A 13,399-nucleotide genomic window follows, 5' to 3' on the forward strand; every position below is an offset into this window, starting at 1 on the left:
ACCTTTGTTGTTTTAATCCACTGCATTACCACTGCTGTAGGAAAAAAAAATACCACCCCAAATTTAGGGGCTTAAAAGGATGATTTATTCTTTCTCATGATTCTGTGGGTTGGCCAGGCCGTTCTGGGCTGGGCTCACCCACGCAGCTACAGTCAGCGGAGGGCTGAGTTCAGTGGGAACAGGAGGACCCATGGTCTATCACCCATAGCCCCTCGCAGCATGGCAGTCTCAGGACAGCATTCTAAGAAATCCAGAGCATAAGCTGCAAGGTCTCTTGAGGCCTGCCCTCAGAAGTCACATGACATCACTTCCACCATGTCCTATTGGTCACAGCCCAGATTTAAGGTTAGGGGAAACTACCTCCTGATGGGAGGAGTGGCAGAGTCACATTGCAAAGAGGCATGCGCACCAGAATAGGAGAGATTTATAGCCATATTTTGCAAGGCACTATGGCAACCAAGATTGGGAGGCTGTCATCAAGACATAATGAATCCTCACCTGACTGAATACTTAAACCACTGAATTTTGGGTGCCTCTTAAAGCTGCTGCTTTGGACTGAATTGTATCCCCCCCAAATTTGTATGTTGAACACCTAACCCCCAATGTGACTATATTTGGAGATAGCACAGCCTGTAAAGGGGTAATTAACCTTAAATGAGGTCATAAGGGTGGGGTCCTGATCTAACAGGCTAAGTATCCTTTAAGACATACCAGAGAGATTTCTCTCCCTCCCTCTTTCTTCCTCTCTCCCTTCCTCCTTTCCTGTCTCTCTCTCTCTCCACACACATAATATCCCGCCTGCCCCCACGCAGAGAATTGCCTACATGCCAGGAAGAGAGCTCTTACCAGAAACTGACCTTGATCTCCTCCTTCCAGTCTCCAGAACTATGAGAAGATAAATTTCTGTTTAAGCCACCCAGTCTGTGGTGTGTTTTTTTAATTTATTTACTTATTTATTTATTTTTGGCTGCGCTGGGTCTTCGTTGCTGCGCGCAGGTTTTCTCTAGTTGTGGTGAGCGGGAGCTGCTCTTTGTCGTGGTGTGTGGGCTTCTCATTTCAGTGGCTTCTCTCGTTGTGGAGCATGGGCTCTAGGCACACGGACTTCAGTAGTTGTGGCACGCAGGCTCGGTAGTTGTGGCTCACGGGCTCGGTAGTTGTGGCTCACAGGCTCTAGAAGGCAGGCTCAGTAGTTGTGGCGCACGAGCTTAGTTGCTCCACGGCACGTGGGATCTTCCTGGACCAGGGCTTGAACCCGTGTCCCCTGCATTGGCAGGCAGATTTTTAACCACTGAACCACCAGGGAAGTCCCTTTTTTTTTTTTTTTAATGGCAGTCCAAGCAGAATAATACATCAGCCCAGCTCATATCTAATAGCTGCCTTGAAAAGAAAGGGCCTTTCTTTCATGAATTTCTCCCAATATTGGTTGAGTTAAATAAACTCTGCAGAGCATGTCAGAATCCACTCTCCCTTCTTTTTTTTTTTTTTAAGATTTTTTTGATGTGGACCACTTCTAAAGTCTTTACTGAATTTGCCACAATATTGCTTCTGTTTTTTTGTTTTGTTTTGTTTTGTTTTGTTTTGTTTTGTTTTGCAGTATGCAGGCCTCTCACTGTTGTGGCCTCTCCCGTTGCGGAGCACAGGCTCTGGACGTGCAGGCTAAGTGGCCATGGCTCATGGGCCCAGCCGCTCCACGGCATGTGGGATCTTCCCGGACCGGGGCACGAACCCGTGTCCTCTACATCAGCAGGCAGACTCTCAACAACTGCGCCACCAGGGAAGCCCTTGCTTCTGTTTTATGTCTTGGTTTTTTGGGCGCGAGGTATGTGGGATCCCAGCTCCCTGATCAGGGATCGAACCCACATCCCCTACATTGGAAGGCGAAGTCCTAACCACTGGACTGCCGGGGAAGTTCCTCCCTTCTGTCTTAAGTAGTAAAACTCTCAAGTTTTTGCTGGACCCATGGAGTATACTCTTGAGAAAGGGGTGTGCTCCTCAATTTTTCTTCTCCCCTTCCCACTGGCTAGCTGGAATACAGACAGACTGGTGGAAGCTGGAACAGCCACCCCAAACCACAAGGTGGAAGTCATGTTGATAATGACAAACAATAAAGTTCCAGAAGCCCTGCTCCCCAGTCCTCTAGAGCTCTCATAAATGCCCCAGAATTCTTATGCTCAGACCATTTAAGCCATTGTTATTCTAGCCTTTGTTTTAGCAGCCAAACCTTTACCCAACTCATATTCTTAGCCAGAAATCAACATGGGAGCCAAAGGCAACACCCAGAGACATGTGTTTATCAGGGTGTAATCTAAACTGCTGCAGTAGGGACTTCCCTGGTGATCCAGTGGGTAAGACTCCACGCTCCCAATGCAGGGGGCCTGGGTTCTATACCTGGTCCGGGAACTAGATCCCGCATGCATACCACAACTAAGAGTCTGCATGCTGCAACTAAAGATCCCACATACTGCAACTAAGACCTGGTGCAGCCTAAATAAATAAATATTTTTTTAAACAAATAAACTGCTGCAGTAAAGAGAACTCAAAATATAGTGACTTAAATAAGACAGGGGACTTCCCTGGCTGTCCAGTGGTTAAGACTTCACCTTCCAATGCAGGGGGTGCGGGTTCTATCCCTGGTTGGGGAGCTAAGATCCCACATGCCTCGCGGCCAAAAAACCAAAACATAAAACAGAAGCAATATTGTAACAAATCCAATAAAGACTATTAAAATGGTCCACATCAAAAAAATCTTAAAAAGAAAATAAGATAGAAGTTTACTTCTCTCTCAAAGAAGAGCCTCAGTGTAAGCTGGCAGGGCTGATACGGTGGCCCTGGCTGGAAGGGCAGTGCTGCTCGTCAGCAACATTCCAGACCCCAGGGCTCCTTCCATCTTGTGGCTTTGCCATAACCATTGATAACTGTCCTTGTCTGTGTGGTTGAAACACGTTTCCATCAAGTCTGCATTCCAGTCCCAAGGAAGTGCCATGAAAGAAGAAGCAGGGGGCAAGTAACGATATGGAATTTCACTTAACTTAACTCTTAACACTTAACTCTTCCACTCATACTCTGTTGGAAAAAACTTGGTTAAAGGGGAGGCTGAGAAAGGTGGTCTCTAGTTTGTCTATCACGAGCTCAACTAGAACTCTGATACTATATAAGAAGAGAATGGATTTGGGAAGACAACAAGCAATGTGCAAGAGGAGGTCAACTTTGATGGGAAACTGTCCACGGGAGCATCACATTGCACGGTGGCAAATCAAGGTGAACAAAGGGAAAGTGAGTCACCAGAGTGGGTCCACTGGTCCAGTTCTCCATGGGGCCCAGTCCAATGTGGAAGGGCCATGACCTGAGAGCCTCTGGGGCTAAAGACACTAGATCTTTATTCCCCTCTCTAGGCTCCTAAGTAGATTTTCAGTAGACCCCCATTAGGTGAAGGTGGCTTATCTATTTTTTTGCCCCATTAAAAAGCCTGGCAAATGGGCTTCCCTGGTGGCGCAGTGGTTGGGAGTCCGTCTGCCAATTCAGGGTACGCAGGTTCGTGCCCCGATCTGGGAAAATCCCACATGCCGCGGAGCGGCTGGGCCCGTGAGTCATGGCCGCTGAGCCTGCGCGTCGGAGCCTGTGCTCCGCAGCGGGAGAGGCCACAGCAGTGAGAGGCCCGCGTACCGCAAAAAAAAAAGCCTGGCAAATGCAACCTGTATTTTCACTCCAGATGAAAGGAAGAAGGTAAGTAATGCCTAAAATGACAGACCTTCCATTCCTGCCAGCTTCTTCCCTCTTGGCCAAATTTCTACGTATCAGTTCAAGGCTTCTAATATTTACTTCCAGGATACCAATTCCAAAGAGAAGAAAGCAACATCCACATTCTGCAATTCATCTGCTATTCGCAGGTTAGAAAAAGGAAATGATGGCATGATAGCCTCTCAGGATGCCTTTCTACTCCCATGGGGAGCTCAGTGCCTCGAAGCTGAAAATTTCATAGGAAAAGTGGTTAGTCATTAAGACAGGCAGAGCTACTGTAGTAGAGTCTCCACTGGGTCACAGTCTACTCCTTGTCCAGTTTGGACACTTAGACATGGACTTGACCTCCCAGGATCTGCCACCCTCAACCTTCCATGGCAACTGCAGGGCTGAGTCCCATTTCCAGATCAACCCCCAGTTTGGGAAACTAGGCTGACCTGGCCTGGTTCAAAGCCTGCTGCTGAGGATTCAGTGTTACTCAACAAGCCTCTCTGTGTTTGTAGTGGATCCATCCTTGCCCCACTCACATCCCTTGGGCCTCACCACTGGGTTGTGCCTCGGCCTTCCGATAGCAGCATCTCTATCTCTTTGCCTGAGGCTTTCTCCGGTGTCCTGTCCCGCCTGTGCACAGAAAGCTGGAAATGCCAAAGAATTAGGGCTCCCTGAAAGCAGCCCTCAGGCTGTGACCGTGTGGAATGGGAATGTAAATATCCTAGTCTGCTCGCTCCCACCACAGGGTAACTCTGATATTTTGCACGACTCCAGGGTTCCTGAGTGGGACTAATCTCCACTCACCGGCAGTGGTAAGTTCGCTTGATAACACACACTTTACTGGCTGCCTTCCTTCCCTATCCCACTTTCCCACTCCGCTACCCATGTTTCCTGGGAGCGCTTCCCAAATGCACTGTGTGCACTTGAATCCTGGTCCCGGGGCTGCTTCTGGGGGAGGAAGGTGTCACATTAACAGACACTGTTCTAAATCCTTCACGTGTAGGAGCTCACTTAATCTTCAGATAAGCCTAAGACGCAGGCCTTATCATTACCCCCACTTTACAGATGAGGAAACTGAGGCATAGAAATATTAAATGCCCCCCCACCCGGTTCACACAGGTACTAAGTAGTAGAGCTGGATTCAAACCAAGACAGCATGGCTCCTGAGTCTACACTCACAGCTCCTGTGCTTTAGTGCCTCTTCCTAACATCTTCTCTGCAATGGCTCTTCTGAGATCCCCAAACTTCCTTCAAGTCCCATTTCCTCCCCCACTCCCTTGCACTGCGCCTTCCCCAGCCCTCTCTCCCCTAAGCACTTGCCTCTTGCGACCCCTTCTCCTGAAACACCTTCTCCATCCTTCTCAAATCCCTCATCTTCCGAGGAGCTCTCTCAGTCCTCCAGATTCCTACGGCCCTGTCTACAGGCTGTACTGCCTTCTAGTTATGTGTGTGCTTATCTCAACCTCTCCAGAGGAAGGATCCCAGGAGTTGTTGAAACAATGAGCTCCATGGATAAGGTCAAGGCTGATGTTTATACCCTAGACTCCAGATTATACCCAAAACCTCCTCCCCAGCTCTATCCTCACTCCAAGCTCCTTTAGGTCAGCAACAAAAGTGTCTTTGGGGGCTTCCCTGGTGGCACAGTGGTTGAGAGTCCACCTGCCGATGCAGGGGACGCGGGTTCGTGCCCCGGTCCGGGAAGATCTCACATGCCGCAGAGCGGCTGGGCCCGTGAGCCATGGCCGCTGAGCCTGCGCGTCCGGAGCCTGTGCTCCACAATGGGAGAGGCCACAGCAGTGAGAGGCCCGCGTAACGCAAAAAAAAAAAAAGTGTCTTTGGTTTCTATTCCTTCCATTTCTTTTTGAATAAAAATATTTACTTTGGGTCAGTCCCCACCCTCTTCTAACACACCCTACTGTTAGAGAACCCAGAAAAGGGTTACGCCCAGCCCCTGGCCCCTGCCCCATCCCCAGGGTCCTCCAGGCCCCTGGGCCCAGAGCCCACCCTACAAGGTCAGACTCTAGGTCGGGACCCTAAACCTCCTCTCCTCACCCATCCATTGCACAAGCAATGCCTGAGAATTAAGCAAGTGGGGAGAGGGGACCGCCGAAGAAACAGAAAACCTGTCCCAGACCTCTATAAGGGGCCACATCTCCTTCAGATGAAACTTAGCCCATGGGAACAGCTAGGCCTGGGCTCTGCCAGTGTGCCTGTCTGCCCACAACACAGCCCCTGCCTCACCCATGTCCGTCCCACCCCTCTGGGGTCTTCCAGTCCTGGGGTGCCATTGGTGCCTGTCATCCCTCCTCCCCCACTTCTTGCCGCCTACGGGGAGGCAGCCCCGTGTAGCCCAGGTGAGAGGGTGATCATGGCCCATGTAGTCAGGGGTCAGCTGGAAAAGGGTAAGGGGAGGGATGGCCCCTGGCTATAACACCCCGACTCCTCTCTTATCAACCCCACAATCCTCCCCCCTTGTCTGGACTGAGCTTTGGTGGCAGGGGAGACCTAAGTGCAGTTCCTCTGCCCTTTCGTTCCAAATGCCTCTCTAATGTTTTCCTCTGTATCCTGGAGTGTGGGGAGGATGATCCGTTTTCTTCCCGCCCCTGGATACCAGGTCCCTCCCACCAAAAGGGCAGCCCTGGGCTTGGAAGATGGGCAGCCTGCTGCCCCCACCCCGCAGTGCTGCCCAGGGACAGGGAGAGAACTTTCCAGTGTAACAGGACAGACATTCACGCCTTGCTGTCCCGCCAGACTCAGATGAAAGGTCGCAGCCCGGCAATCTCAGGTTCAGCTTGGAGAATCTATTAGCTGTTTCATAACCTTACTCACCCTATTTTGTCACCTATCACACACAGCAGAATACACTGCCCTTAAGAGTACCTCTGAGAATTAAATTAGGACTAACGAAATGAGAGGATCTTCTCCCCTACAGGTGTGGAAGGGTGAGGTACAAAGACAGCCACTGCAGCATTCACTGTGACCAAGAGGAAAAGTCTGAGACTAACCCACGTCCATACCAGAGGACTGACACACAGTATGTTGTGGTTTGGAAAATGGAAACTCTGCAGCCTCTGAAAGCTTAAGGCTTATCTGTACGTACGAAGTGGAATGTCTCAGGATATTATATGTAATATAACATATACTTTTTAACTAAGTAGACATTCAAAACCGTGTGTATGGGATGCCACCTTGATTGCAAAAGGGGGGAGAAAGAGGATGTAGCCATATATGCTCTTTATATGTGTGAAATTTCTCTGGAAGTTTCGACGGGAAAGTAGACAGGAAAGCTGCCTCTGGGGAGAACTGGGGGCTGGAAAATGGGGTGTGGGACAAGGAGAGAGTTTTTGCTTTTTTGTTTTTTTGGCTGCGTTGCATCTTTGTTGCTGTGCGCTGGCTTTCTCTAGTTGTGATGAGCGGGGGCTACTCTTCGTTGCGGTGCGCGGGCTTCTCATTGCAGTGGCTTCTCTTATTGGGAGCATGGGCTCTAGGCGCGCAGGCTTCAATAGTTGTGGCACGTGGGCTCAGTAGTTGTGGCATGCAGGCTCAGTAGTTGTGGTCTGCAGGCTCAGTAGTTGTGGCGCAAGGGCTTAGTTGCTCCGCGGCATTTGGGATCTTCGCCGACCAGGGATCGACCCTGTGTCCTCTGCATTGGCAGGCGGACTCCCAACCACTGCGCCACTAGGGAAGTCCCCTGAGATGATTTTTTTTTTTTTCTTTTTGGTCGCACCTCATGGCTCGTGAGACCTTAGTTCCCCAACCAGGGATTGAACCCGGCAGTGACTGTGCGGAGCCCTAACCACTGGACAGCCAGGGAATTTCCAGAGATTTACTTTTCATTAAATTCCCTTTATTATTCTTTGAGCTTTTTGTTGGGTATGAATAGTTCCTGTTTAAATAGATAGAGGGAAACACAGGGAGGCCAGGAGAAAGCTCTGGAACCGGGCAGGAGGTTTCTGAGGGAGTTGGCACCTTCTGTGTCCTCAATCTGTGTCTCCAGTGGAAGCCCTGTAAAAGCCTTTTACAGGAAAAAGCAGCTTGAATATCTGCCTACATGTAACCAGGCAACAAAAGAAGCACCCTGCTGGACTACTAACAGGAGAACCTGATGCAGTCTCTCTGCAGACTTTTCAAGTTTTATTTTGTAAAACTTCAAACATATGCAAAAGTAGAGAAAGTAATATAATGAACCTCCAGTGTGCCTATCACCCAGCTTCAACAATCATCAACCTACAGACAATCCTGGTTTATCTCTGTATACCCACCCACTCCTTCCGGGATTATTTTTAAACAAACCCAAGACATCATATTACAGTTTACCTGTAAATATACATCAGTATGTACCTCTATAAGATAAGGACACTTTTTTGAAAACACAATCATAATACAATTCTCACATTTTTTAATATCAGCATTATCAAATCTATTTTTTAAATTTTTTTATTGTGGTAAAATACACATAACATAAAATTTACCATCTTAACCTTTTTTTTTTTTTTTGCCGTACACGGGCCTCTCACCGTTGTGGCCTCTCCCGTTGCGGAGCACAGGCTCCGGACGCGCAGGCTCAGCGGCCATGGCTCACGAGCCCAGCCGCTCCGCGGCATGTGGGGTCCTCCCAGACCGGGGCACGAACCAGCGTGCCCTGCATCGGCAGGCAGACTCTCAACCACTGCGCCACCAGGGAAGCCCCATCTTAACCATTTTTAAGTGTGCAACTTAGTGGTATTAAATACATTCATAATGTTGTGGCATCCACAATCAAAAGGGGTGGGGGCAGAGTTGGAAAGGAAAGAGGTTTTGTATGTTATTGAAGGTAAGCTGGTATAAATTCAAATCGGAGTATTATAACTTTAGGATATTAAAAGTAATCCCCATGGTAACCACAAAGAAAATAGCTATAGAATATACACAAAAGGAAATGAGAATTTAAACAGTTCACTATGAAAAATCAACTAAACACAAAAGAAGATAGTAATGCAGGAAATGAGGGACGAAAAGTCAGAAAGCCTATAGAAAAGAAATAGCAAAATGGTAGAAGTACCCCTTACAGTACAATGGTGACACTGTGAGCTTTTTTTTAACTTAAATATAGTTGACATACAATATTATGTTAGTTTCAGGTGTACCACATACAAATAAATATTTAACATTTGCATGAAATGATAGCCACGATAAGTCTAGTAACCATCTGTCCCCATGCAAAGCTATTACAGTATTATTGACCATATTCCTTATGCTGTATATTACATCTGCACGGTGATACTGTTTTAAAATTCTTTTGATGTTAGGTGTGCAAACAGCAGTATTTACACATCAGTTGTTACGATGTCTGGCATTTGCTTTAAAATTCTCTAGTGGGAGGGGGAGGCCAGATGAAGCAAGTTTGGCAAGCTGTTGAAAATTGTTGAAGCCAGGTGACTATACATGAGAGTTCTGTATACTGTTCTCCCTACTTTTGTTATGTTTGAAATTTTCCACAATAAAAAGTTAAAAATAAAATATTTTTAAACACTCTTTTACCATTAAGTGACTAAGATTAAACACAGAACTAAAAAGACCAGACAAGACACCAAGACCCTGGCACACGATAGGCACTGCCGAAAATATCGAATGAATGGCTGATAAATGTAACTCAGGGAACATAAGTATTGAATCATCTTGCAAGTTACATCTACCACTGAAACTAGTAAATGAGCCATTCGCACGTCTTTCATGAGTTTTACTATCATGAGTCGGTTCCCTGGGGACCAGGCATTCTGCGGACATTTTAAAAATCCCCTTTCTGAGTTCATAAAGCCCTTTGGAAAATGACCATAGAAAAGTAAAACCACCCTGCCAGGGTCACCTGTTGTCCTTCTCCAGATGACATGCTACTGTCTTTCTATAAATTACCACAAAACCTACCTCATAAGGCTGCTGTACTAAGTGAGGGTAAAATGTACTAAATTAGCACCTAGCACAGCAACTGACAGGAAGCCGTCACGCAACATCAGGCCCCTGTAGCTGCCACTTCCGGTACCCTGCGTCTCCTCGCCCACCTCTGTTTTCCACACTGGCTGAGGTGTGCAGTTCTTTGCAGCTCAGTTTCACCTTGTGCTAATCATCCCAACCTGGGCCTTCTCTGGCGCTTCGATGCCCAAGGGGCACACACGAGTGGGAAAGGCAGGGGCACTGAGCCCCAGAGTCAACCTGCAATCAGTTGAAGAACGGAAATGGGGGAATAGATGCTCCTGCTTTCATCGTCCCTCAGGTGGACAATTTCTGGAGACATTCTGTTTCTCTCCTCAGAAAGTTCCAGTGGAATCGAATCGCTGTCACTGTCCTAAGTTGGCTTTTCCTCCTTCATGTTCTCACACTCCCTCACTTCTGCTTTCGGGAATCATCTAAATTGACTGCCTACACCTCTATCTCAGGCTCTGCTTTCAGGGAACTCAAACTAAAATAGTCCCTTTCCGATCCTTCTCTCCCATATCCCATTGCTCTTCCTTCATGGGCTCCCCCACCAACACCCCAGTCACCCCTGGACTGTAACATTAACACAGAGAATTAGGATCCATCGATTTACTGGTCTCTCCACATTGCTGCAGCACAAACTGCTCAAGGGCAGGGACCCTGGGACATGCTTGGGATCCCTCTGTGTCCCCAAGGAGAGAGACATGTAAGCTAGTCAGCACTGCACACGGCCATGGTAGTCATTGAAGCTGTTCACCAGTCTTGCCATTTTCTGCCTTCCAGGCACATAGTAGATGAATTTCTCAGCGCTCTTGAAGTTAGGCATAACCACAGAGCTTGCTTTCACCAACAAGGCATGAACACAAGCCGGATGTGTTGTTTTCTACTGGCAGAAGTGGTCATTGCCAATGCAGTGTGACACACTGCAGCGCCCTCTTCTGACAGAGCCTCCTTTAATCTGGACCCCGAGCGACTATGACCATCAGAGCCCCCCAGCACCACTCCACTGACCCAATAGGTAGCGTTAGTAAAAATTCAGGGCTTCCCTGGTGGCGCAGTTGGTAAGAATTCGCCTGCCAATTCAGGGGACACAGGTTGGAGCCCTGGTCCGGGAAGATCTCACATGCCGCGGAGCAACTAAGCAGGTACGCCACAGCTACTGAGCCTGTGCTCTAGAGCCTGCGAGCTACAACTACTGAAGCCCGTGCACCTAGAGCCCTGCTCCATGACAAGAGAAGCCACCGCAATGAGAAGCCCGCGCACCGCAACGACCCCGCTCGCCGCAACTAGAGAAAGCCCACGAGCAGCAACGAAGACCCAATGCAGCCAAAAATAAATAAATTAATAAATTTTAAAAAACCATAGTGTTATCAAATTGATAACCAAAAAGGGCCTACTGTAAAAATAAATAAATTAATTAATTTTTTAAAAATTAGGTATGGCCCTGGTGGCGCAGTGGCAGAGAATCCGCCTGCCAATGCAGGAGACACAGGTTCGAGCCCTGGTCCGGGAAGATCCCACATGCCGCGGAGCAACTAAGCCCCTGCGCCACAGCTGCTGAGCCTGCATGCTGGAGCCCGTGAGCCACAACTACTGAAGCCTGCGCACCTAGAGCCCTGGAGCCCATGCTCCTCAACAGGAGAGGCCACAGTAAGGAGCCCATGAACCACAACGAAGAGCAGCTCCACTCGCTGCAACTAGAGAAAGCCCGCGCACAGCAATGAAGACCCAATGCAGCCAAAAAACAAAACAAAACAAATTAGGTTGTGTGAATTTCACCTCAATAACATAAAGGGTAGAAAAAAGTAACCAATCGGCTGACAATCAGTGAAGCTTCCTTCAATTTTGTTGAAAGTTAAGAAAAAGTATCTGACTTGCAAAATCAGGTCACTCACTTTCTCAGTGAGATTTTGAAACTGTCCCTTTGGTGCGTGGCATTTTTACCCTCCATGATTCCCCCTTGGGCCTTCTTTCTGTGGTAAGGAAGGGTTGGGCAAGGGGAGGGGAAAGGGATACCTACTCCTTCTTAGGGGCCCTCTCGGGCCCACCAGCGTCCCAACTCATGTGGGAGTGTCAGACCTGAGAACAGTTCCCTTATATCAGGTCCACCTGACCCTTGGACAGCCCTCTCACATCAGAGATACACATGCCTAGTTTGAAGGCTGTAGCCCTGGAGAAAGTTACCCAGAGAAGAGTAAAGAGGGCTCACAGCAGCACTGTGGTGATAACCACCAGTTTAAACAAAAAGAATTGTCCATTGACAGGACAAGGGATTTATAAATTTCAGCGTAAGCATACAACAGAAAGAAAGTGAATGAATCACAGCTACACAGTCAACGCAGTCATAATGTGGAGTACAAAAGCCAGCCTCAGAAAAACACATGGAGTATGGTTCCCATGATTCTATCCCTGTGAAGATCAAACAGGCAAAACCGAACAGTATACTGTCTAGGAATACTTACAACATGCATAGATAGTGGAGCTATGAAGACAAACAGAGGAAGTGAACCTAAGGAGTTCAGAGTGGAGTTCACTCTCCCGGGAGGGAGGGGGATGCAGTCATCGTGGAGCACACGGGACATCTGAGGTCCTGGGAATTTATTTCATTTTGTGTGTGTGTATGTGAATTATGATTTTTTAAAATCTTATATTGGAGTATAGTTGATTTACAATGTAGTGTTGGTTTCAGGTGTACAGCACACCGCTTCAGCTCTAAGGGGATTTCTTTCTTAAGCTGCGATCAAATACCCAGGGGTTCTGTTACACTCATCCTTAACTATTCATGTTCATTCTATACACGCTTCCATGTGTATCATATGTTCACAATAAATATTTTTAGGGAGAGGATGAGTGTGAAGAGTGAGTGAGGAACTCGGAACGCTGGCTGTGCTGGGAAGAGGGGAGGAAGCTGGAGAGGGTCCAGGATGAGGAAGCAAGAGCCTCAGTTAAGAGACCCGCTTGCTGAGCGGGACGCCTGCAGAGAAGGGGATCCCGAGTGCGGCGGGGGACTCAGGAGAGAGGACAGGGTCGGAAGGGAGCTGTGGGAGGGGGAGGGGCTCTTCCAGGTGCACAGAGTGGCACCCAGAGCCCAGCTGAAGCGATGCACTGTGAGTGGTACCTTGGCTGGACAGGGAAGGAAGGGAGGGAGGGAGGGTGGGAGAGAGGGAGGAGGGCCTGAAAGAAAAGGAAAGACCTGGTGACTGGAGGTTCCCCTGGGGAAGCGAAGCAGGTAAACTCGCTGCCCTCTAGGAGGGAGCAATCTGAGGGCTACTCAGAGAATGGTATGCTGGCATTTTAAATTTCAGAGAGGATGTAGTTCCAGGTGCTGATATTCACCAGAGTATGACTCTGGGAAGAAAGTGGATGAGACGGAGTCAAGATAAAAGTTGCTGGAAGGAGGTCAAGAAGCTTTGAAGAAACCAGTCACATAGGGATGGGGTCTGGGTGGGGGTGGGAGGGAGGCCTTTGACAACGTACCCTTCTATCCTTTTTGAATTTTGAACCATACAAATGATTCTATGAAAACATAAACAAAAAGAAATTTTAATTGGGGTGTGGATTAGGTCATTTGCATGGACACTGGCAGGCCTGGAAGCCAGTTGCTCATGGCAACAAGCAGAGGCAGGGAGTAGCAGAGGAGGACTCTTGAGGCTGGAAGGAAAGGGTGTTTGGCATGAAGTGGAAGAGTCCTGTTCCTGGGGTTGACAAGCAGCTAGGA

This window comes from Phocoena phocoena, chromosome 10 (genome assembly GCF_963924675.1).
Source record: "Phocoena phocoena chromosome 10, mPhoPho1.1, whole genome shotgun sequence".
In the NCBI taxonomy this organism is placed as follows: domain Eukaryota; kingdom Metazoa; phylum Chordata; class Mammalia; order Artiodactyla; family Phocoenidae; genus Phocoena; species Phocoena phocoena.